Source organism: Protopterus annectens, chromosome 2.part2 (assembly GCF_019279795.1).
Source record: "Protopterus annectens isolate FY-2018-M chromosome 2.part2, PAN1.0, whole genome shotgun sequence".
Classification (NCBI taxonomy): Eukaryota; Metazoa; Chordata; order Ceratodontiformes; family Protopteridae; genus Protopterus; species Protopterus annectens.
In genome coordinates this window covers 31,193,149-31,217,730 of record NC_056730.1, presented here as the reverse complement: position 1 = coordinate 31,217,730, position 24,582 = coordinate 31,193,149, and positions in this window count along the sequence as shown.

Here is a 24,582-nt window from a genome sequence, read left to right as displayed (position 1 = left end):
AGGCTGACAGACACTGGATCCCCTTTGAATGACACCAGAAGCTTAGCCAAATGTTGAAATTGATAATTTTTTCTTTATACCGTGGCATCATTCTTGGTGAGGGCAGGATGCTACTCAAGGTCAGGGTCATACCGGCCTGGACTATGTGGTCAGAGAGCTCTGCCATGTCTCTTTTCATGTAGTCCAGGGAGGTACGGCTCAGGTCATTCACACCAACATGGATAATGACAGAGTCGTATTTGTACTTGTTCTGGAGTGACCTGAGTGCTTGTGTTATGTGGCAGATCCTGATACCCGACAGGCAGCTAACAGTAACGTTCTCCTTGTTCAGCCTAGTGAGTGGGACGTCAGTGTGCCTGACTATAGAGTCACCTATTACTAGTGTGTGTTGGGTATGTTATTTTGCCTTAAGGGCTGTGATTGCGTGGCACACTGGTTTTGTGAAGTATGTGTTTCATGGTTTGTGTTGAGGCGGGTGGAGGTTGCTTTGTATGTGTTGAATACCTGCATATACAGCCAACTGTTCATATTGAAATTATAAATGAAACTATTGTCTCTCATTACACCATTCCAAGTGTGAATGGGACATATACTTTTACCTGAATGCATGTCCTTTGAGTATACCATTCAAAAAGACTGCTTGTGTGCTAAAAACCTGCATAAGTAAATGAAAGGAGGACAGAAGTTTTAATAAGCAAAGTTAAACTCTGGCTTCTGTGTGGTACTTGGGCAATGCAACATTTAAACTACATAGTGATGAACAACAATTGCAATTGCTATGTGGCATGAGCCCTATGGTTTCAGTCTGTTTCTGGTCATAGTTCAGACAGCTTAGTCTATACTTTATATTATGAAAGTAGAAATAGTGAAGACAGGTTGGCAATTTCCAAATTCAGAATTAAAGTTATACACTGAGCTGTCAGCACTATAGTCAGAAATAGACTAAAATCAGAGTCCTATTTTTCCGCTTCCTCTGGTAAGTCCTAGGGAGCTGGGGACAATAAATGCTGGTTTCTGAGTCTAACTAAAAGAACACACAGACACAGGCACAGTGATAGACTTTGCTACTTAAATCTGCACTGAGTTTTCAGTCCAACTAGTACTTCAATTATAGGAAATAATACTTGAAATAAAATGCAAATTTGCATGTAAACATTCTGGGTTGTTGAAAAGTACAGTTGTGTAGGTAAATTTACTATAACAACAGAAGTTCAAATGATCCCTGCTGCAATAGGCTAAGCTATATGTTTTATATCCTGCAAAGTTTCAAGGCACCTTGCACTCACCCAAACGATTAGCTTCAGCTGAGCTGGCTGAAAAGACAAGTTTGGGTACCAGCACCTTCAGAGCTTTCATGCCAACTAAGACAGGGAGGCTGAGCACTGAGGAGACATTGCTAAGAAAAAAAAAAAAAACACCCATTGGCATAAAAATACACCAAAAAACAAGGGGTATTGATGAACGGAGTGGCTACTGCAGCAGTGATTATCTGAACATCTACTGCCATGGTCAATTTATTCACACAACTGTACTATGTTCTTCACATTAAATCACTGCTGCAGTAGCCTAAGCTGTTTGGGTAGATCACCATGGCTTAGAACAACTGGAAGGTAGAAGAAGAACGGTCCAGAAGCCCCTGGAGAATGGTCCAAGCAAAATTTGACCTATAACTGGAGAAGGAATCTGGCTTGCAGTGCTATGTAAAAGTATGCACAGAGGACCAAGTTGCTGCTTCTAGAATATTTCTATAATTCAACCCTTCTCAAAAAGCCACAGATGAAACCAGGGCATGGTAGAATATGGCTTGACCTGGCCTGGAATAGTTTTGTTGTGGTGGGAATAACAAAAGGTAACAGCCAGAGAAAACAATTTGGAAATTGTCTGCTTTGACACAGGTCAACCCTTCTCCTTACCTTGATAAGAAATGAACAACTGATCGGAAATTCTGAAAAATGTTGTAATGTCAAGATGGTACCTGAACTGTCTGTGGACATCCAAGGTATGAAGTATCCTTTCTCCTTCATGCTGGAGCTCAGGGAAGAACACTAGGAGATGGGTAGTTTGGCTTTAAGTAAATTTGAACGCTGCTTTAAGCAAAAAAAGAAGGATTTTTTCTCAAGGAAACCCTGACCTGTAGAAACTGAAATAGGGTTGACGAACCATAAGAGCTTACAACTCAGATAATGTTGCAGAAATCAGAACACTGTTTTCCATCTTAAGAACCCCAAGTCAGCTAGATGAGCTGGTTCAAATGGAGCAAGTGTTAGCATCTAACACAAAATTAATGTCCCAAGGAAGAGCCGCTGGTTTTCTTGGAGGTCTCTTATGCAAAACCCGTTTCAAAAACATGTTGACATGGGAATGCCTTGAAAAAGGGTGACCCGTGAGGAGACATGCTGAAATGGCAAACAAATTAACCTTGATAGAGGCGTAAGACAAGCAATAGAAAACCAATTCACCCAAATATTGTAAAACAAGAAAACACTACTCTGAATTGGTTCAGGTTATGTGTTTGGCAACAACTAGAAAATATTTTCCATTTGCTAATATATGATTTTGTAGCTGAGGACTTTCTTACCCCCATTAGTACTTCCTGCACATCCTCAGCAAAAGGCACCTAAAAGGTGTTAAGTCTCTAAGATCCAAGCAGTCAATTAAAGTTGTTTGGGGTTACGATGTATAAAATATCCCTGTTCCTTTTTTTTCCTAAACAAGAAATATCTTTATTAAATTATCACTCATGACACAGGCAATCGTGCATTTATATAAATAAAAAAAAAACATAACAACATTTTTTCAGTTACAAATATTATACACCACTTATACTCTATCCAGACAGTGTCAGTCAAACATTACAAAACTCATTCAATTCCTACCTTCCCTTAAAAATGATTCCTCCTTTAAAACATTATTCTGTATGTACTGTTCCCACACTTCCCATTTTCCATGTAATTTGTTGCTATCCTTTTCTAAAGCTCCCACTTCCAGTTGCTTTATCTCTTTTACTATATTCACTACTTCTATTGCGGTTGGTTTAAACTTCGAGTTCCATTTTCTAGTAAATGCCTTTTTGGCAGCCGCCAGAATTAAAATCCACATGGCCTAACTATGTCTAGGCAATTCCAATTCTGTATCATAAAACAAAAAAATAATTTATTTTGTTTCACCAATTTGCTCACCCAGTACTTCTGATAGAATAATCCACAGGGAATTTTTAAAGTATGCCAACTCATTATACAATCTGAAAAAAAAATATTTTCCCAATGACCTCTTTCATCTTTGTTCTTGTGTGACTAGAGCCAGTCTGTAAGGAAACGTGTGGTAAAAGACCCAACTTCTCACTCATACAACATATATCCAACTACTTCATCTTTTACTATCTCCCCTAATCTCTTTACTACCTCTATCTCAAGTCTATATAAACTATCTATAATACAGGTTTTTAAACCTTCCCACAAAGCTAAGTCAAAACTATACAAACTCCATCTAGCATCTACTACACACTCTCTCCTCACTAAAAACCTACTTTGTTCTGGAGATAGCAATCCCAACCCTGGCCCCTCTTCTCTCCCCAAAACTACCTCTACATTGCCCCCATCTTACTCCTCTAACAGTCACCAACCTCAGTCACAACAATCATCTCCATCCAAATACTTAACTATTTACTCATTGAATATTCGGAGTCTAGCAAATAAAGTCACTGAGCTGCACTCATGGATAGCTCTCAATACCCCTCACATCCTCTCTGAAACCTGGCTCAAGCCACAAATCTCAAATAGTGAAATACTCCCACCAGGTTATAATATCTTCCGATCTGACAGACCTGTAAAAAAAGGCGGTGGTGTGGCCATCCTCTACTCAAACATTCTTAACCTCTCACCATACCCTTCCCTAATTCCTGACTTCCTCCCAGCTGAAATCATCATTCTTAACTGCCATCTGAATCCCCACAAATGCCTCTATCTACCTTCCTCCTGGTAACAATCTGCCCATTCTTGAAAACATCCCATCCTGGTTCTCCCACAACATACCATATGAGACACCTATCCTTGGTGATGTGAACACTGATTGGTCCAAACTCACAACCGACTCCCCCCAACTCAGTATCCACCTACACGGCTTCCACCAACTTATAACATCTCCCACTCGCTTCCATAAAAATTCCACTTCCGGCTCCATCATAGACTGGATCCTTACCAATTCCCCCCACCAATACCACAATCCCACCACCTTACCTGACTCCCGCAGTGATCATCTCCCTACCACCATCTTAAGACACTACTCCCATATTCCTAAACCCCACCTTATCAAAGACTGTCGAAAACTATCGACTTTCAATTCACCCCAGTTTAACTCCATTCTCCACAACATAGAATGGTCCATCCTAAAACGCCTCCCCCTAAACAATGCTGTAAGCACTTTCAATAGCATCTTCATGAATCCTCTAAACTCCTTAGCTCCCTCTAGGAAGATCAGAGTAAAATCAAACCATGCTCCCTAGCTCTCCAAAGAGACTAGGTCCCTTATAAAACAAAGAGATCATGCTTGGAAAACCTGGACTAAAACTAAACAACCACCTTTTCTTCAAAGATACAGACAACTGAGGAACCTTGCAAAAAAACATACAACTAATGACAAAAAGTTATACTATAGCTCTGCTCAGCTTAACAATAAATCCAATCCTCAAAAATTTTGGTCAACTCTCAACAGCATCCTCTATCCTGGAAAGCCCTCTAATCCCTCCCCATACCCTAACTCTTCCTCTCAGGAAACAGCTACCCTCCTGAATAAACATTTTATCTCTTCCATCCAAAATCTGGCAACCTCTAAGCCAAACTCTACTTCAACACCCACCTCTCCAAGTCCCACTAATACAACTTTGTTTTCTTTTGAGCCAGTTCCCATTACTTGCATCAAATCTCTACTACTCAAGCTAAAACCTTGCTCTCCTTCCACTGACAATCTATCTCCTACATTCCTCAAACTTGCTGCTGGCTCAATTGCCTATCCTGTATCTATACTAATTAATTGATCTATTCTGGAATCAACTGTCCCCACCCTTTGGAAATCTTTCTTCACTATCCCTCTTCATAAAGGTGGAAAAACCACTGACCCCTCAAACTACCGACCCATTGCCATTCTGTCCCCCCTCTCCAAGATATTAGAAAAATGTATTCACTCACAGCTTCTCAATCACCTCCTCACACACCACTTACTTACCCTACCCAACATGGATTTTGTCCTCACCACAGCACCACCACTGCCCTCCTCTCCTTCACTCATATCATTGCAGAGGCCCTAGACAACAATAAACTCATTTCCTGTCCCTTCCTAGATCTCTCCAAAGCCTTCGATACTGTCTCTCATCCTCTACTACTATCCAAACTCACAAATCTCCACCTATCCCCCTCCACACTTGCCTGGTTTAATAGTTACCTATCTGGCAGGGAACAATCTGTCAAATGGCTCTCATCCTCCTCACCTTTCCTTCCCATCTCCACTGGTGTTCCCCAAGGCTCCATCTTGAGACCCCTTTTGTTTAACATCTTCACCAATGATCTTTACACCTCATGCAAAGAATCCTCCCTTATTCACTATGCCGAAGACTCCACACTTATATCCATCTCAAATAACATTCCTGAACTACACTCCCTGACCCAACAGGCCCTACTATCCACTGAACAATGGCTCTCTCACAACCTATTGATCCTAAATCCCAAAAAGACCAAACTCCTACTTTTCCTTCCCGTTCTCTTTCTCATCACAAAACCTCCTTTTTTATTACATCTTCTAACAATGCAAACATCGCACCTGACACCCACACAAAACTCCTAGGGGTCATTATCGCTGCTGAACTCAAGTTCAACCTACACATAATCCAATGTATAAAAAAAACCAGAAACTAGGTCTGCTATATCGAAACAAAAAAATACCTAACCCCTGAATCTAGACTTACCCTGGGCCAGGCACTCCTCCTCCCTCCCTCTTATATGCCCCAGTTCTTACCAATATCCAGGCCTCCACTCTAAACAAACTGCAACAGACTTACCATAAAATAGCCAGATTCATTACTAACTCCCCATACAACTCACACCACTGCATTTCTTTAAACTCTCTTCAATGACTTGAACTTCCCCAATTTCTGCTATCTTATCAATTTCATATGCTACACTCTATTCTTTATAAAACCTCCTTTTGTCCAACTCTATCTTCCTTAGTCTCCATCTACATCCCATCCCGGACCCTCCGTACTTCTAACCAACAATTACTTGATATCTACCACCCAAAAAAGGTCAGTAGGCAAACTACTCTACAAACACTCCCTTGCCCATGCTAGGAACAAACTTCCCCTTGACTTACATTAAATCTCCCACACCTCACACTTTAAAAATGAACTAAAAGCTTATTTTCTCAATTCCAGAACCTGCCCTTGCCATGACCCTACCTAGTCTTCCTTCCCTTTATGTACCCTCAAAAGGACCATACTTAGTACCTCATTACACCTCTCTCTCCAATGTGTCTACTATGCTTTTGCACAATTTTATACAAACAAAAAATGTTTATTGTTGACCTATTGAACTATATCAATGTAAAATTGTTACTTAGCTTCTTTTTAATGCAACTTTAACTTTATGCATGTAACCCAACATATATGTGAATCGTTTTGCTATAACTGCTATTATATCAATATTGTTTAAAATTGTACTTGTTTTAAAATGTATTATTGGAGCTTTTCTCCTCGGGTCTCCACTGAAAATGGGCCACAAGCCCAGTTAGACAAACCCGGTTAACAAATGTCAATAAATAAATAAAATAAATAAATTGCCCCTGGCCAATTCCAAAAAAAGGGAGAACCACTGTTGCCTGGACAAGAAGGGAGTTACCACAATGATCCTGGGGATTCCTTTTGAATGTACATAATTTCTTTGAATATCAGAAAGGGTAGAAAAGCATACAGGAATATTCATGTCCAAGGAAAAGAAAAGGATCTGTCTTCCAGGTCTTCTTGCATGAAGTACTGGAGCAGAATTCTCCACCTGATTGTTCACAGGGAAGGCAAAAAGGCCAACTTGTGGAAATCCCCAAAGATGGATCATATCTTGCAAGACCCCTGATCTAGTTCCCATTCATGAAGGTCTGCCTTTTTCCTGCCCAGCTGGTCTAACATACAATTTTCCTCTGATAGAATGTAGGAAGTAGAGTGAGATTTTGCTGGAAAACTACATGCCATGTTAACATGGATGGTCTGCACAGGGGGTAAGATCTGGTTCTCCCTTTTTTTTTTTATGTCCCACATCACTGCGGTATTGTCTACAACATCTTGAAATGATCCTGGGGACCAAAAGTGATTTAGAAAGTTGAGGGCCTTGATAAGGGCAAACGTCTATTTTACATTTATGTGCTTGTGTCTGTCTTTGTTGTCCCAGATACCTTGCACTTTTAACCCCCTTAACGCTGATCCCTTATGTGAGGATACTGGATATTGTTGTCTGTGCTAGCATGACTGGATGAAGTTTTGTACATACTTGTAAATAATTGTAAATTACCTTGTGTTATACATTCCAGTATGACTGGCTATAATTTTGTACATAAGTTATGTTTTTTGACTATTACTTTGATTTATGTAATATGTTTGAATCAAACAGTGTTCTGGCTGACCAAATGTATGTGTTTTTTTAAAAAGGATTCTGAATGTAAGCTATGCCAGTCAGCTGACCTAGATGTGATATTGTGTGCCAGAACTGAAAGGAATATAATCTCCACAGCAGCTGTTTTATTTACTTTCTAAAGTCTGATATGAGAGAGTAGAATTCTCATAACACCTTTCTGTGATTTAAAAAAAACATCTGCTATAAAAGCAGGCTCTGCGTCAGTTACAGTTCAGTTGTTGTTGTCGTTGTTGTAGTTGTAGTTGTCAGTTGTTGTTTTCCAGATCAGTAGTTATTACTCAGAGTTTTGAAATCCCAGCCTGGTGTACTCTCACGAGAGAGAGAGAGAGAGAGAGAGAGAGAGAGAGAGAGATTCCTGAAACTTTGAAAAGGAGTTTGCATAGATAAGCAAGCCACCAAAATATTGAAAAATGTGGGTGCCTTGTAGCCTACAATGTGCTACAACTGCTAGACACTTTGTGAACACTCTTGGGGCAGTGGATAACCCAATGTTAAGGCAGAGATCCAGATACATACAACTTTAAGAAACATCTGAAGCCTTAATGGATAGGAATGTGGTGCTAAGCATCTTTTAAATCTAAGGTTACCAACAAAATCTCAAATAGTGAAGAAGGGGTAAGAGATTGTGTTATGAAATGATCTTGAACTTGGACACCATCACAAACTGGTTTAAGGAAAAAGTCCATAACTGAACTCCAGGCATTTTCTTTTTTTGGCATCAGAAACATTCTTGAATGAAAGCCAAAGGAACTATTTTTATTACCCTTCCTCCCCACAATAAAGCATGTGCTGTAGGACAGGAGGGAACAGATGGGTTTGGTCTGGGAATGTGGAATAACTCCCTGCAAAGGAGGAATCTCTTTCCAAAAAAATCAGTCTCAGAACCTATTAGTCTATAACAACCTTTTGCCAGAGAGAGAGAGAAATTGAGAATCTGACATTCTGGAAGGGATAAGAGACTGCCAGGGTGGGGGGGGGTGGGGGGGGGACTAGGCCCCTTATAAACTCGTTCTGACTTTTTTGACTGTCCTTTGTTCTGGAAGGTTCCTGCTTTCTTTTAGGGAACCTCCCCATCATTGTTTTTTTTTTTAATGTCTGCTTATCAGCATATTACTTAGACTGTTTGTTTTGTTTGGTTTCTTGCCACAGTTGGACATGGAAGCAAAATAACCCTTGGAAGGTTTAGAGAAAGAGATTCCCTGTACATCAGCTTAACCCTCTGACCACATTTTGATAACCTTTGCAGCAGTGGGACCACAATTTCTATCCAAAGGTGAATTTAAAAGCTCATTTTACATCCTCTACTAAGTTCTGAGAATAAAGACAGGCAAACCTTCCCAACACAATACCAGTAGCAACCTCACTGGATGTAGTATCTACAATCATAAACACACTTTAAATGAGCAGTGACCCAAAAACTAAAAGAAACTAAACCACCCAAAGCAGATTTTTCCTTACAGGGAGGAACTGCAGCTAAAACATTCTTCATATTTTCTCAGTTAGTCACAATAAACTTTTAATATATGAGCCCAAGAATTCAAAATTCTAAAAATTAAAGTTGCAGAAGCAAACACCTCTTCTCCAAACTTAAAAATTGTTTTACCATCCATGTCAAAATTGGAAGGGTTAGGATTAAAATATTTGGCAGCAGCTGGATTAACTAAAGCTACAGTGTTTGGGAAGAGTGTATACAAATTTACAAGATTTAGGAACATTATACATTCTATTTCCTTTTTAAGAGGCAGTAGGCTGAGCATCAGGAAAATTGCAGGCAGTGGCACACACACTTCTTTCAGAAGTGAAAGAACTGGGAAATTGGTAAAGGTTCTGGAAATTCCTTCTGTAACAGCTGATAGTATTTTCGATCTGAGGGACTGAGAAACCTCAGTGTTCCCCCACTGAATAAGCCTGTACATTCTGGAAATAGTCTAGGAGGAAGAGAATCTTCGATAGGGAGATTCAGGGCACATGCTCTCCAGTAAGTCTGAATCAGAATTCTGAAAGGAAACATGTATCTGTTCCATCACATTCCTCTCTGGATTTAATTTCTTGGATCTCTTCAGGAAAAGAGGAATCACTTTTTCTTGTACCAGAAACCACCTGATAAGAAAGATCAATAGCCTGTACAAGATCCTGAGCCAGACTTAATAAACTACTCCTGCCAAAATTAACTGGAGCAGGAGAAGCTACACATTTAATTGTTTTGAGTATTGTTGACAGTAAAATTTAAGGCAAATACATTTTAATGGCAGCAAAAGCTTCTTTAGGGGTGGGCATAACATTCCCCTTCCCCTTCTCGTAACAGCAACAAAAGTGGTTCTCCCTTGCCCACCAAGGGGACCCCCAATAGCTGCAGAGGACATCATTAAACCCCGATCCATAGTTGCTATATTTGCCACACCAGAGGGATTTAGGGGGTAAAAAACAGAGTGGTCTCAGGAACCAGCTTGGCCACAGCAGAATCTCTCATCTGCATCTGAGGCAAATCACCAGCCTACTGTGATGAAAAAAGTTGCTTAGTTAACTTTTTAAACACCTTTGTTGAATTATCACTTAAGATATAGGCAAATGCACATTTATATAATATAAAACCATATAAATAACTTACACCAGCTAAGTTCTATGAGTAATGATATTTGAGGTATAACAAAATATTTACTGACAATTAATCAAGATAAAAGTGTGTTGTCTGAGCAGCACTAAACACTCCAAAATATTGTTTCTTTGTGGTCAAAACCACCTCACCTCCCATGTGCTGGTGCATTATAATCACTTGAAGTCGTTGCTTCACAATAAAAAAACAGCTGGTTTCCTTGTAGGATGAATTTAAACAGAAATGCATTTGTTGAGTAATATTTGCTGAATTTTATATTGCCAGCTTTTATTTTAACTAAAAAAAAAGAATATTACAATAAAATGAATAATTAATATTTTCCCTGAATAGCTGTGAATACCTCTCAAGCTCTGAGGGCAAGAAATTTGGACAAAGCCTAAAATAAATAGGGGACAAAGGGCCAAAAGTCCGCAGCAGAGCTAGCCACCAGACAGTGTAAACTTTGCAGCCCAACCCTAAGAAAAAATGGGATAAAGAGGTTGTGGATGGTTGGATGGATGGGAAGGACCAAAATTAGGGACAGCTTTTAAATATTGCTCTTATAAACTTTCTTGAATAACTGGATTTGTGTTAGCATCCATTTTCCGAAGGAAATGAAGTCTGAAACTCAAATGCATGTCATTATCTAGGGATTTCAATTCTCAATGATTTGCCAGAAAATCACAAATTTTATGAGGAACAGACCAAAAAATATGACGCAAAAATCTTAACAGTTGAGTGGTATGCATCTTTTAAAGTTTAAAAACTTATGTTCTCTTGCGCAACCTCCCTTATGTAGGAATCTGATTCTGAACCCTCTATACACTCAGGCATGCACATACATACTCATGCCTACTCAAACTCACTCACATATACACATGCACTCACGCACAATTGTAGACACCTAATCACACACTCACATACAGGCACTCACGCACACTTGGATATATGCAAGCACTCACACACAGCTGTATACACGTACTTACACACTCACATATACACACTCACGCACACCCGCATAATCACATGCAGTCACACTCATTAGCTTACACACAGTTGTAAACACTCACAAGCACGCACTCATGGATAAACACACACACACACACACACACACACACACACACACACACACACACACACACACACACACACACACACACACACACACACACGCACACACACTTTCTCTTTCAATTACATCCCTTTTCTAAGACACAGCATTGGTTACTAAAACAAAATCTGAACCAGGAGCTAGGGCACAGATCATGACTTTATTTAAAGGGGGGGGGCTTGCTCCCCCTCGCCTATGTTTATGGTGCCCTTCTGTTGCTCACAAGGGCACCAAATAACAAAAATGACACTTTCAGTAGTACATATGTTCTGAATGTAATCAAGTATTGCATTTATTTTATTCACATTATGTATATATTTAGAAATATTACAATTCTTATCCGATAATAATACCTAATCTTCCCTCCCCAAACAAGCACACACATTCACACATCATCCCTAAATAACCTCTACAGATGACATTTTAAAAGTGTCTGTGAACTAAAGAATGTGACAGAATTTTGCATCTACTACAAGACACTTTGTTTAGTGGAAATAGCAGATTGAAGGCAGGCATCTCACTTTAATACACTGCAAAATCTAAAAATCAAGTCCACAACTTTTCTGCTTAATAAATTATAACCTATAACAAAATAAGTACCTTCCCTGGAGGTTGTGGTATGTTTCTTAGACAAACGGTATGAGTTATGAATTGCATTAACTTCCGTTACCAGGAAGTATTTTTACAATAAGCTTGCTTTATAGGTATTTTATTATAACCTCTTTTATTAAAGCAATTAAATATTAAATTGGTATCATTTAAAAAGTCACCCGAACAGCTATAAGCCATCCTAGCTGTTACAAATTCACCAAATGGCACTGCATTCATTACATGTTCAGGGTGACAGCTAGTCCCTTCTAGGCAACTTTTAGGTATACTAACTTCCTGTACTACTGATGCCATTTTCCCATTTTGGTGGAACAGAGTTAAATCCAAATAATTAATCCCTGTGGGAAAAGCCTCATGTGTAAATGTTAAATTAAGTTCATTTTCATGAATATCTTAAAAATAAACTGCATTAAATCTCCCTCCTTTATGGAAAAAAATAATATAGATGTAAGAATTTTTAAAATATCCTGTCAGTAGATTAGTATATGTTAGAACAAAATATGCTGCACTGCAGTACCCATTAGTTGCTGATAAAAAATCACTATACAACATAAAGAAGAATTAAAAATAAAACATAACTTCTATTACATAATTACCTAAAGCATAATCTCCTAAAAAAGACTGAGGGGTTTAGTGCCACCCCTCTGTTCTATGGATGTATATAACCTGACCAAAATCTACAATAACAAATTACATGTCACTTGTCTGTCACAGTTTCTCAACTTTTTGTAAAAAGTGTTCAGACTCCTTAACCACGTTTCTCTAGAAAACAATAAACTACTTTTCCTACATTTTTCAAATGATCTGTAAATCCAGCTATTACAGGTATCTCAAATAGCTTTGTAAAATGTTTATGTAGCTTAGGAAGGCAATACATGCAGGTACACAAGGCTGTTGTACTATCAAATCTTTACATTGTTTACTAGAAAAACACCATACAGTGGTGGTAGTACCTTATCTAATAACTTATGTACATTCTATATGCTGCCGAAAGGTATTCCTATTTTGCTGTCCTTCTATAAGTATATGCATTATGTAACTATATCATGCACATTTATATATTGTTTGATACTTAAATAACTACTGTACTATATTTGTCTACAGGTTGTATAAAACAATACTTTTATTATTTTTCAAATCTAAGGCCTGCCCTTCTTTTTTAGTTAAATTATAGCGAATTCCACCATCGCTGTAATAACGCAAACTGACCACATATTTCCTTTATAATGTAAGACATTAATGTAGAGGTTTCAGGTACACCTTTATTATTAAAACAGTATAAAAACACTTTTAACAACAGATACAAAATTATCTAGGACATAATCAGGAACGTAAAACAACACAGTCACAAGAGAAGCGCATTCGTCCACTGTAGTGTCATCCTTTTGTTAAGTTCATCATTCTTATTTTAATAAGTTAAACTGCTGTGTACAACATACAAAGGCACTGCAAGGCACATAAACATATCATTGACTAGGTCCACAATTTGTTCCACATACTTTTCAACAATCACAATTTGTGAGGCAGGCTACTCATCTGAAAGCAATATAAATATTACTGTAGATGAGGGCAGAGTACTGAACAAGAAGTTATGTGCTCACCATAACATTCGATGTATGTAGTCCATCTCACCTCACATTCTTACCTGTGGGTTCGGAGCCGAATGTTGGCTCCGACTCGGCCAACTTTTTTAGCTCAAAGTCTTTCTATTGGCTGGGCTAAGATGGTATCCCATGCTGCACTGCTCTCAATCCCCAGACCTAGTTTGCTGCGAGCCCCAGCACTCATTCTCCATGCAAAACAACACCTAAGGAAAGGAAGAACAACCAAGAATGAAGGAAGCTCTGAAACCAGACCTAACCTCCAGATCCTCCAGGACTGGAGAAGGAGGGGGGGTAAGTAAGAATGTGAGGCGAGATGGACTACATACATCAAACGTTATGGTGAGTACATAACTTCTTGATGTTATGTAGTCCAATCTCGCCTACATTCTTTCCCGTGGGACAGTGTCCCTAGCACCTAAATCCTGGGAGGCTTAGTGGAAAATACTCCTGAGCACTGTGGAACCAAAGGAAGACCTGCCTGTAGATACCACATCCAACTTGTAATGAGTAACAAAGGTGTGAGGAGATGCCCAATTAGCCGCAGCACAAATATCCTCCATAGAAAATCTGGCCTGAAAGGCTGTAGATGTAGATACAGACCGAGTAGAGTGAGCCTTTACCCGGAACGGTAAATCTTTACCCCCTGAGGAATAAATGAAAGAAATACAACTGCAAATCCATCTGGACAACGTGACTTTGGAGACAGGAGACACAATTCTGTTTTCCAAAAAGGAAACAAACAACTGATCAGATTTTCTGAGGTCTTTCGTTCTGTGCAAATAAAAATGCAACTGTCTGTGCACATCCAATTTATGAAATTTGAATTCTGCCTTGTTTGGGAACTGGGGAAAAAACACTGGTAACTCAATAGATTGGTTAAGGTTACTGACTGACTTCACTTTGGGAAGAAAGGAGGGGTTCGGTCTGAAAGAAACCCTGTCCTTATGAAAAATCAAATAAGGGGGTTTGATTGATAAAGCTTGAAGCTCCGAAACGCGTCTGGTCGACGTGACGGCTACTAAAAAGACAGTCTTCCAAGTTAAGAATTTTAAATCGCAAGTGGCTGCAGGCTCAAAGGGGGGGTGAAGTAAGACCCTCTAGAACAAAGTTTAAGTCCGAAGGCATAACAGGTTCCGATACCGGAGGATGAAGTAACAAAGTGCCTTTTAGGAAAGCCTTATAAAGTCTATGTGCCATCAGGCTAGGCTCGTCTGCGACATGAAAGGTAGAAATCGCCGCCAGTTGGACTTTAATGGTTGCGGCCGCTGAACCCTGGTTAAAAAGTATAGACAAGAACTCCAATACAGACAAAATTGGAGCTGTGTAAGGATCAATCTTTTTGGTATGCACCCAGATTGAAAACCTCTTCCATTTGCTGTAATAAATCTTCCTGGTCGAGGGCTTATGACATGAAGATAAAATATGAACCACCTCAGGCGGAAAATGATGAAGCCTAACTAATAACGGAAGTGGAGTAGCCAGCCTGTCAACCGGAGGGTCCGAAGAGAGGGATGGAGCTGCCCTGACATGTGTGTCAGTAAGTCTGGTTGTGGGTCCAGAATCCAAGGAGCGTCCATGAGATAGGGATGGAGAAAGGGGAACCAAATTTGACGAGGCCAGTGTGGGGCAATCAGAATCATTCTGCTTCCCAAGGATTGCGCTTTCTGAATAACCTTTAACAGAAAGGGGACCTAAGGGAAGGCATATAGTAGACCAGAGGGACAATCGTGGACTAGAGCATCCCTGGGTGACTCCCCCCTGAGGGGGGATCAACGTGAAGTAGCTGCTGCATTTGGCATTGAGGGGGCTGGCAAAAAGGTCGCAGCAAGGCTGACCCCACCTGCGGAAGATCTGTTCCGCAACTTGACAGTTCAGGGACCACTTGTAAGGCATCAGAATAGCTCTGCTTAGCCTGTCTGCAATCACATTGGACTTCCCCAGAATGTGCGTTTCCACCAGAAAATGTTGGGAAGACACTTCCCACTGCCACACTCGCATTGCCTCTCTGCAAAGGGGATAAGACTTGGTTCCTCCCTGCTTGTTCAGATACCACACCACTGACATATTGTCTGAGTGGATTGCAATAGTCCAGACAGGAAGAAAACTCTGAAGTGCTTGCAACACTAAGTAGCACAGCTCTTATCTCCAGGACATTGATATGCAGATGCATCTCGTGCTCTTGCCACGTGCCTTGGACTGTCCTGCCTAGATAATGCCCCCTCAGCCCATCTGGGAGGCATCCGTGGTCACCCTGGCAATCAGGGGGGCAGGAACGAAGGGCTTTCCTGCATTCAGGTTGTCGGTGCGAAGCCACCAACTGAGATCCTGTTTGGATCCTGTTTGCACCTGTCTCTGAGTAGAATAGGGTGAGAAAGTGGAAGACGTTGAAGAGACCGCTGGGCAAAGAGAAGCCACTGAAGGAGCCTCATATGTAACCTTGCCAGAGGGACTAACATAATCATAGCAGCCATTGTCCCCAACAGCTGGAGGACCCATCTTGCCTTCACTCTTCTCAGAGGGAGCAAGGCGAGAACTAGTTGTTATAGGACTCTGATTCTTTCCTGTGGTAGAAATGCCCACATGATGACGGTGTCTAGTTTGGCGCCTATAAAAGTGACGGGCTGTGAGTGCAACAAGGCAGATTTTTCCCAGTTCAAGGTGATGCCCAACTGTTGACATAGGTTGATAGTAGCGTCCCTGGTCTGAAGTAGCAGATGCCTGGTGGTGGCAGTAAGGAGCCAGTCATCCAGATATGGAAACACTTGGAATCCCTGACGTCTCAAGTGAGCAGTCACCACTGCCATGCATTTGGTAAACACCCTGGAGGCTGTGGTGAGACCAAAGGGCAAGGCTCGAAACTGAAAATGACTGGCTCCCAGCTGGAAGCATAGGTGACTTCTGGATGCCCTGTCCATCTTTATGTGGTAGCAAGCATCCTTGAGGTCGATGGAGCACATCCACACTTCTTTTCCCAACAATGGGAGAATAGACTGCAATGTGACCATTCAGAACTTGGACTTTTGCACGTGGGTGTTCAATTGGCTGAGATCCAATATGGGTCTCAGGTCCCCTGTCCTTTTCAGCACCAAAAAGAATCTGGAGTAAGTCCCTAATCCGATCTGGTCTGAGGGGACATGTTGGATGGCTCCTTTTTCTAGCAGCTTTGAAACTTCTGAAGCTGCGTAATCCCTTTGACTGGGTGGAACATCTGGGATTTTCTTGATTGGTGGGGGATTTGACGAGAAGGGGATGACATATCCTCAGGAAATTATTCGTAGAACCCATTGGTGCTGGGTGATGTCTTGCCAGGCCTCCGGGTATAACGAGATTTGACCCCTGACTGGCTCCAGAAATGCACAGTTGGGCCTCCAATCATGAGCGGCGGTATGGAGAACCATGAAAGGAATCACGGTCTCCCGAGTTGCGGGGGCCTCCTCTGCCCCTAGGGCAGCATCTCCCTGAATAACCAACCCGTCCCCTGCCTCTGGAGGGGGGATCACACTGTGTACCGGGAAAAAACCTCTGTGATTTCTTGAACCACATTTTACCACCCCTCTGGGCCTTGGGATAAGGCCTAGAGGGAAGGGAAAAAAGGCATCCTACAGCAGACAGAGTTTTTCCCTCCTGCTCGCACCTGGTCAGAGTGTCTTTCACCTTGGTTCCGAACAAAGAGGAAGCATCAAAAGGGGCGTCAGTGAATGAAGACTTGAAGGCCTCCACGAAATGACAAAGGCGCATCCAGGCCTGCCTCCTAAGAGCAACTCCTGAAGTTGCTGCCCTACTTGCTCCTTCGGCTGCATATGAGATTAGCCTCATGGAGGAGTTTGCAATGGAACTGAGGGTAGACATCTGAGCGTTGATCGTCTGGACCACCACCTCAGAAACGTTACTCGTGAGAGTATCTCCAAGCTCCTTGAGGAGATCTCTCTGGAGCCGTGTAAAGTGTGATAAGTAATTCAGTGACCATAAGGTAAAGGCCGCTGAAGAAAAGGTACGCTTCCCGTACTGGTCCATGGTCCTAGACTCCTTGTTAGGGGGATGGGCGGTGGAAGAAGTCTCGGGTAATTCCTTCTGAGTGGCAGCTGCCACCAACATGGCATCCACAGGGACTCGCTTGGACAGAAATTCCTCATCAGAAGGAGCAGACAAAAATTTATTGGGTCTCCTGGGGACTGGTTCCACAGAGTCAGGGGTTTCCCACACCCTTCGACAAACCAAATCCAGAAGCTCGTCGAAGGGTGGAGATACCCAGGAGGTAGAGGGCTGAGCACCAAAGGCCTTCAGAAAGACAGACTCCTCCTCAGAGGGGGCTTTGGACGGCCAGTCTCCTCTTTGTTTCAAAATCTCTAGGATGTCAAAGAAAGAAATATCCTCAAAGGATGACTTGGGGGACCCCTCTGATTCCTCGAGGTCGGTGTCTGATGTCAGAGACTCATCCTGGGAATCTATGTGCTTCCTCTTGCACGTCTTCTTTCTGGGTGGCTCCTCAGGCAAAAACTCTGAGGGGCCGTCAGAAATGTGGGGACCACTCATGGGGGTACCCTGAGGTCTTGGGGCTCCGCTGCCTAGAGATAGATAGACTGCACCGGTGTAGTAGGGGACAGAATGACCGACCCGCATGATGCTGCTGACGACCTGGCCAGCGTGCTCCGCATGGCCTCGAAGGCTGGTCCCCCTGAGTCTGAAGAACGACCAGCCTCCAAAGCCCTGACAGGAGTCAAACTTCCCCACGCCAAAGCACAGAGAGGGAGAGTAGGAGCTGAGAGGTGTCCCGAAGCCTCTCCCTCGGGTCCGACCAAAGAATCCTGAGTCATGAACCCCGTGGATGGCGCCGACGGGGTCGGAGTTGACATCAGCACTGATAAGCCAGGAGGGGCTGTTGGAACTGACCTAGGGACATCACACGGAGCCGAGCACTCCAGCTCCGAAAGCTGAGGTGTGCTCGGAGGAGGAAGTATCAAAGCAGGTTGAGGGACCGGCTCCGGAGCCGACTGGGTCGGAGCCGAGAACAATTTTGCCAGAACCAGTGACTGAAGGAGTCTCTGCACCACTCTATTGATGTCCACATCTGATAAGGTCCTGGAGGATTTAGAAGATAGAGAAGGAGATCGAGACCTCCTCTCCGGAGGGGACCTGCGAGGAGGGGATACTGGCCTAATGCTAGGCGATCGCTCCAAACAGGTTCCAAGAAGATTGGAGCTGAAGCAGGTTCCATAACAACTGACACTTCCTGTGGCCCAGAGGACAATGGAGCCGAGGATGTCAAAGCAGACTTTGCTATTTTCTTCGGTGGCTCCGAGGAGACTGATGGAGCCGGAGATCTCTTTTTTGATTTAAAGGATTTTGCCTTACAGCTGGAAGCACTCTCCAGACCCTCCTCGAAGGAGGGTTTCAGAAGTCCCTTCAAAATCAATTTATTCTTCCTTTCCTGAAGAACTTGCGGACTAAAGGCATGACAGAAGCTGCACGACTCCTGGAGATGAATCCCTCCCAGACAATACACACAGACAGAGTGTCCATCAGTAATGGGCATTTTATAACTGCACCTAGAGCATTTCTTGAAGCCCGAGGGCTTGTGCTCCTTAGTATCTTTGGACATAGTTAAACAACAATAATAAAGCACCAAAGACAATTAATCACTGAATAAATGGACCAATGGTCAAACAGTCACAAGGCGGGAAAAAGCCTACAACAAACAAATAATAAGTTAAACAATTCTTAGACACAAACACAAGGGAGAAAGGACTAATACCTCTAATTTAAACGGTTTTTAGTCCCGGTAAACTTTTATGACACAAGGAAAGCAAGGGGACAGACTACGTCCTCTAACTGAAAATGGGCCTAGCCCATTGGAAACAGCTAGTGGGATACCACAGAAACAATGATCAAAAACACAACTTTTCCACAAGACAAGACAAGAACACACAATAGCTATTAAAATAGCTTTTTGTTTGCAACAAATTTCTCTGATAAGGAAGAAAAAGGGTACTTAGCCACAGCCAAGAGTGAGACCATGTCCGAGCTACACGAGCTGCAAATGAGATCTTGGGATAGAGAGCAGTGCAGCATCAGATACCATCTTAGCCCAGCCAATAGAAAGACTTAGAGCTAAAAAAGTTGGCCGAGTCGGAGCCGACATTCAGCTCCGAACCCACGGGTAAGAATGTAGGCGAGATTGGACTACATAACATCTTCATGTTTAATGCCCGACTTTGCATCATGCATGCCAGTGGTGAAAGATTGAAAAGTTTGGAGCTATACCGTATATTTAAACACTAGTATGTGTATTTTGTTCTATACAAATGATAACTTACAATGTCATAATGTACAGCTTTGCCACCAGTCTATATATGCCATAATTTCTGGGCTGAATCCACTTAATCAGGAATGCTACAGTTATGATCAGGGGTGTGATGCCCCTGCTCTGGGCAGGTAATCAAGGTGCATCAATCCTCACTACTGACATCGGTGATGGAAGTTAAGTTGGAACAAAAATAGATACACACAGTATTTCCAGATGCAGTTCTCTGCACCAAGCACAATCTCCCTTAAGAGCACACAGGGAGCGCACTCCTGTCCTGGGGCTGGGTTTCGTTCTCTCTAATCAGGTAACAAATAAGATTCTACAATGACCACGATTATAGAGTTGAGTCCTCAGCCAAGTGTTCCAAGCCAAGCCCTCCACCACCCTCTCTGTGAAACCAGCGCTCTATGTCCCTGCTCCAAGTAGCTGATGCACACACTTTTTCAGATTTGATTTTCACACACGCACACACACACACACACACACACACACACACACACACACAAATTTACCAGCTATGCCTCCTCTGCCCAGGCTATAAGTTAGATACTGGCACCAGAAAAACTCCAAAGCCAGCTACTCTAAGGCTTTTACCAGGGTATCCAATTAGACCTCATAAAATTGATACTATTACAAATGGTAGAGTTTGACCAATGCAGCAAGGCTTTCAGAAGCGGCCAGTGTCATCAAATAAATGTAAGTACTCTCAAAGGTTAAAATATTCTCTAAAGACCAGCCACAATGAAAAGTTTAAATATATTTAATAATACATAAAATAACATGAAAGTACTAAATATCTATTTACAATAAACAACAGAGTTTCAATCACAAGAAATATTAAAAAATAACACAGATGGATAGATTCATACACATACAAAAAAACAGTACTTAACTAATCTCACTATATTTTCCTGACTGATCTAAAGAATTACTATTTCCTGTTTACTTACTAAAGTAAGGCAAGATGAAGTGTGTGAGTGATCCTTCGTTGACAGGTTTCAAAAACAGACTGCTCTGAGACTTCTGTCTCATCTAATATTAAACATCATTTCAGTGCGAGATTACAGAATGACATCACATACATCTAGTCATCTGACTTCTGGTTCCCCACACTACCCACTTTACTAAAACATGAACCAGAATTTAGCACATATGTGTCATAATACACACACACATATAGAGATTTGCTAAGATGTAGTATAGCATTTGGAAACTATAAAACCATTTAAAAAACTTCCACGTTTCCAGGGTAGCAATTAGTTTACCCCTAAAGACAATACAATAGGATTCCTATTCCTGAGTTTTCACAAACATTTTGCCTCTGGCTGCAGTCAGAACTGTAAGATACAATCTTTACGGCCTAAATAAGGTAATTTAATTTCAGACTATTTTTCAAAGTTAGCTGGACTGAGATTAACCTCTTCTCTTCCAGTATCCTCTGTTACAGTATATTAATTTCAACAGTTACAATACAGTCTGCCATACAGATGCATTTCTTTTATGTCCAGCAGGACCCACTGTTGGTACATTTTTAACAAAAGTAGCTTTACAAATACATTTTCAACACAGACATCTGTACAAATCAGTTTGATATACAAATGAGATATAATTCTTTACAAAACTCCAGACAGCTATGCTGGCATATGTTACACATCCACTGCCCTACTCCTTCTGGCAGAGTTGGCACTATTAGCATCACAAGGGCTACTAGAAGCCATAGCTGTTCTGATCTTTACAGCAGTTGGTGAGTCAACTGATGAGAGGAAAGCTGCCTTTTTAACAATATTTTGGCCACACAGCAGAGTAATGGGTTAGTATGTAATTCTCTAACATTTTTGTTTCCTTTCATATAAAAAATCATATTGATGAGTTTCTGTAACCGAGCACTACCTTCCACAATAAAGATCTATTTGCCAGGGGCCATACAAAGGTAGTTAGTTCAGCAGAAGCCAACCATGGAAGGTAAGACGAAAGATTATAAATCCCTGTAGAGCCATGACTTCTAAAGCCGTGGAAAAACTTGTTAATCTCATATCAAATATCCTTTAAATCTGGAACTGAGGAAGAAGCTTTTGAGGTAGACTGATTATAGCTGTGGGTAACCCATCAGCTTTTACTGAATAAGTTTCTCACTGCTGTTTATTTCTCTTAAGTAAAGTAATCATTTCCCAACAGACTATGGTAGGGATTGACTATGCGTTAGCAATTCATGCAAGTATCCATTCCTAGAAGCTTGAATTCATTTCTTTACAACCTGGCGCCCAAGGAGTTTAAGAGTATTTTTAGCTATGATAACCCTAGTTCCTCCAAAGCACTTCAATTATCACCTGTTTGTGACGTATGTGCTAAAAACATATTCTGGCATAATGCTTTAGCACCACTGCTAGCTCTCAGTCCTGGGGAACAATTTGTAACCGTCCACAACTATGCAGAAACAAAGACATGATGTGCCTAAAAATAATAGTCATTCAAGATGTAACAGTACCTTATGTCTTTGAAAAAAGTCATTCTGTTTTTACTCTGAATACATATGCACACAGACAAACCTATACTATACACATACATTATATCTATCTATATATATATATATATATATATATATATGTATATAGATGTATATATATATATATATAGATGTACACATATACAGTGTGCGTGTGTGTATATATGTACACATATATAGGGTGCGTGCGTGTGTGTGTGTGTGTGTGTGTGTATATTTTACATAAATATACATATATAGTTATATATACATATATGTGTATAAATATATATATATATATATATATATATATATATATATATATATATATATATATATATATATACACACACACACACACACACACACACATGCACACACGTGTGCACAGATACAAATGAAGATAGCATTTGAAATTGAATGAAACACAACACATCATGTAATTTTACTGATCAATTACAGCAAAGGCAAAAAGTATCACAAACTAATGATTGTAAACAATACAGTTACATTTGCAATCATCACAGTCCTTACCCAAATAATAAATAAATAAATAAATAACAAAACAAAACTACAGACATATAAATGTTAAAAAATATTTTGACATTGCGGTCTGCCTTCACCCACTAGAACTTACATATAGTAACCCCACAGGTGCCCAAAAGCAAAGGAAAACACTGAGAATTACACTGCAGTCAGTGTTTGACAACTGAATCATAACATAAATCAATTAAATGTACCACTGAGACACTCATGGGAATGCGGTGGCAGGACCCCAAATGAGGGCTGCAGGGGACAATTTTTTTTTTAGCATTTATGAATTAAACTTCCTGATACAGAAAAATCAAAGCGTAACTCAAAAGAACACAGGTAAAACTATACAAAAACACACACACTCACATATGTAAATGTTATGCACATGCATGCCTCCATCTTAATGTATAATGTATGTCGAGGACAGACACAAGAAAGAAACATCACTCTTTAAATGACATTTGTTCTTGAGGTACACACTCATCCTGGAGTTATGTTTCTCATTGTGCAAGAAGAAAATAAGCTCAGCATCAAGAAAGTACAAACTTGTAGTGGAAAACAAAGTAAATGAGGAATTTTATCCACCTAACAACCTCTTCAAAGCCAATCTGATCGGGACAGGATGAATGTAGAGAGCTGTCAAAAGTATAAATTGTAACCGTTCCTAAGGTATACACAACCTCTTCAAAGCCAATCTGATCAGGACAGGATGAATGAAGAGAGCTGTCAAAAAGTATAAATTGTAACCGTTCCTAAGGTATACACAACCTCTTCAAAGCCAATCTGATCGGTACAGGATGAATGAAGAGAGCTGTCAAAAAGTATAAATTACAACCTTTCCTAAGGCACACACTTAAGTGGAGTGTTGGGACATGTTTCCTCCTACATGGGTGGGAAGGGGTATTCTCAGATGATGTCATTTTGATCTGCTAGTTTCAAATGATGGTCACTACTGAAATCATCACTGACTGACCATAACGTCTTCAGTCACTACATATAATTAATTCCTCAGTGTTTAATACTAAGAAATTTAACTACATACATATTTTTGAGACTTGGAAATCATTGTATAAACAGGATATGTACTTCAATAAAACCAGTAAATGCCCCTTTTTGTCATATATGTATTTTATTCTTCTGTTATCAAGGGAATCACAATGTTTGCTTATACATTTTTAAGGGTTGTGACACAAGCATCCTGGTCTGGCTAAGCAATGCAGTGCAGAACTGTAAAGTCAGGGGAAAAAAAACAGGACTTCACCCACTAAGAGCCTCCCTCAAACTACTAAACACTCCCCTTGGCCTTAACTAAACAACAAGAAAGCATTATAGGACCTCTCCATGCATAAAAAGATTGTCCCTTCCAAGATCGCATGTGCACACACATGCAAGCATGCACACACACACACACACACCACCTGAAATTACATTAAATTAAAAAAAATAAACCGACCATTTAGCATTTTAAGAATACAACATTTTCTGATTTATTTGGACTTCTCATGAAACAGAAGTAGGCCTTCCAATAAGGCAAGCCTTGCCATTTAAGAGCTGCTGCACTGTGGTACGCCAACAAATTTTCCCCCACAGAAAAAATACTGCATTAACAGTAATCATTATATTCTTCACTGGATGCAAAAACAAAACTGAATAATTTTCTTTCTACAGAACATTT